The 3181-nt window shown below is 37.3% G+C and overlaps 1 pseudogene; it reads left to right on the forward strand.

Annotated features, from left to right (window-relative positions):
• The first annotated feature begins 2874 nt into the window (after positions 1–2874).
• LOC132287339 (small nucleolar RNA R71) lies at positions 2875–2973 on the forward strand (annotated as a pseudogene).
• The last annotated feature ends 208 nt before the right edge of the window (positions 2974–3181 follow it).

Consider the following 3181-nt stretch of genomic DNA (forward strand, 5'->3'; position numbering starts at 1 on the left):
TATATTATTTTTATTTATTTATTTATTTATTTATGTAAAAATAAATAAATATGTAAAAATAAATAAATAAATAAAAATGACAATAAAAATTAAATAATAAAATATTTTTTTGGAATTTTTGAAATTAAGAATTTAAAACAAAGTCAAAATTGAAAATCAAAGAACAAAGATCGATTTCTCCAAGATCGATCTCAGAATACTTTCGATCGATCGAGAATGCAAAGATTTGAATAAATGTTCGATCGATGAGACAGAAAGGCTTTTGGATGCAGGTGGATATAGGTTCAAAATTTTTTAAGTGTTAGAACTGCAAATCGATCCAAGATAAAGTTGGATCGATCGAAGAACTAAAGATCGATCTAGGAATAAGTTCGAACGATGGGACAGAGAGCTGAAGTATGCAGGTTTTGTTCCAACGATTGGACAGAGAGTGATTTGGAGGTAGGTTTGATGCAAGTGGGAAGTTTGATCGATCGAACTCATTTTGAGATCGATCGATCGAACTTATGTAAAATGCTCAATTTCAACATAAAAGTGCATGCAATCCTAATCACAGTTCCTAGCAATGTATATGAACCCAAAGCCAACATCTAGACTTCGCAAGAAATGAATTAAAGATAGAATGAGGGAGGAATAGGGTTTTGACACCCTACGAAATGCTTTGCTAGTCTTTAATGTCTCTAGCAAGACGTTGGGCTCTTTTAGCCCAGATCAAACATCTTATAGTGCATCCCCTCCTTGATGGGGTGATAAGTGTTTTGAACTCCACCCAACAAATGGTTCCCTAGAGAACTTGTTGGATTAGGCTCAAAAGAAATTTTTGGTCCTTGGTCACAATGATCTTTGGGCTTCCATGCCCTTTCAAAGCAAGAATTTGAAACAATTTTCTTAGAATACAAGGTTGAAGATGGACTTTTTGAAACTTCAGTCTCACACAAAAACTCAATTCCTTCATATTTAAGGTCATGACATTTCTCCACAACATTAACTTCTTCATGCTTGTCAAATGAATTGGGGGTTGGATTGAAGATATTCAACTTCACCTTCATGTGGCCAAATGAGATCTTCATTATCCCCGTCCTACAATTAATGTTGGCATTCGTAATTGCCAAGAAAGGACGGCCAAGGATAACGGGAATTTGGCTCTTAGGATTTGGGACCGGTTTCGTGTCAATGACAACGAAATCAACGGGGAAGAAGAATTTATCAATCTTAATCAATACGTCCTCAATGATACCCCTAGGCTTTTTGATGGATTGGTCGGCAAGTTACAAAACCACCGACGTCGATTTCAAGTCTCCTAAGCCTAATTTGGCATATACCGAGTATGGAAGAAGATTAACTTTTGCTCCTAGGTCAAGAAGAGCCCGATTAATGATATGATCTCCAATGATGCATGAAGTGGTAGGTGAACTGGGGTCCTTAAACTTTGGAAGAGTGTTATGCTGCAAAATTAAGCTTACTTGCTCAGTTAAGACCATTTTCCTAGGTGCTTGGCTTTTGTTCGTCCTTTTTTGGGTGCATAAGTCTTTCAGAAACTTGGCATAAGCCAGAATTTACTTGATTGCATCCAAAAGTGGAAGATTGACTTTCACTTGCCTAAACACATCCATAATTTTATTTGTTTTGGCCTTTTGCTAGTCAATTGAAATGGATCCTTTTAAGGCATCCAGGAATAGAGCTCTTGGCTCAAAAACCTTTTCAGACATTTTCTTTGAAGTCTCTTCAACACAAGAAGTTTTGATATCAATTTGCACATTTTTCTTTTCAAAATTACTTTTCAAATCACTTTTCAAGATATTCTAATTTGAAAAATCATGCATATGCAATGAAAGAGGAATAGGATGAGAAACGGGACGGGTGTCAACTTGTGGTTGCGCCGGTTCACTTTCTTCATTGGACATATCCACTTGGTTGTCCACAATCTTCCCACTTCTCGAGGTAGTCACCGCATTGACATGCTCTATTGTGTGACCTTTCGATGAGGAATGAGTCTCCACAACACATTGTTGCTTTTATGGGACATTCAAAGGCATTTTCCCTTTCTCTCTAGCATTTAAAGTACTAGCTATTTGCCCTACTTGGGTTTCTAGCTTAGCAATGGATTAAGAATGAAAATGAAGCAATTGAGTGTTAGCCTCTAGAGTGCCTAGAGCGGTCAAAACTTTCTCTTCAAAAGCGAGACTCCTAACATTTCCTTGAGAATATGATGGTTGATTAGGAAAATGAGAATTAGAGAATTGGTTTCCTTGTGATTGAAATAGTCTATATCCTTGGGAACCTTGGTTTTGCATCGGAGGTGGAACATACTTCCCTTGGAAACCACATTGGGGAGGGTTTGAGCCTTCCCCTTAGTTTTTCCAAGAGAAATTCATGTGATTCCTCCAATTAGGATTATAATGATTGTCGTAAGGGTTGTTTCCTTGATAAACAAAAGTTGCATTGACTTGTTCATGATGCTCATTTTGCACATGTCCATGGCGACAATTAGAAGTAGAATGTAAAACACTTGAACAAGTCATACATGTCTCATTGGATGCATGATGGGAATGGTTAGGGATGGAAGATACTTGATTTGCCGAGTTTTGGTTAATTAAAAATTAATCAAACCTTTGAGATAAGGATTTCATCTCGGCGACTATTTCATTGGAATGGTTGACTTGATGTAAGCCAACAATCTTCCTTCCACTTGAATTCCTACCATTCTTGGAAGATAAAGTTCGATGCAAAGAATTCTCACTCATGCTCTCATAATGACGCCACACGTCATTCTCATGCCTATCAATGTAAGAGCCACCCATGGAAGTATCAACCATGCCCTTGTAATTGTCCGATAAGCTCTCAAAGAAATATTGAACTAATTGCCACTTGGGCATGTCATGATGTGGACACTTCCTAAGCAATTCATTGAATCTTTCCCATGCCTCATGGAACGTTTCCCCATCCCCGTGTGAAAACTCTCGAATTGAGGTTCTCATGGCATTGGTCTTAGAAATTAGATAGTACTTCTTCAAGAACTTTTGCTGTATTTCTGCCCAAGAAGTTATTGAAAAAGGTCTAAAATTGTTAAACCAATATTTTACCTTGTCTTTAAGGGTGAATGGAATAAGTTTAAACTTTAAGACCTCTTCCGGCATGTCCGTGTATCTCACAGTGGAACATACTTCAAGAAACTTATCCA

Source organism: Cornus florida, unplaced genomic scaffold (genome assembly GCF_030987335.1).
Source record: "Cornus florida cultivar Cherokee Brave unplaced genomic scaffold, ASM3098733v1 CherokeeBrave_3.0.0_Hap2_Chr11, whole genome shotgun sequence".
NCBI classification, from domain to species: domain Eukaryota; kingdom Viridiplantae; phylum Streptophyta; class Magnoliopsida; order Cornales; family Cornaceae; genus Cornus; species Cornus florida.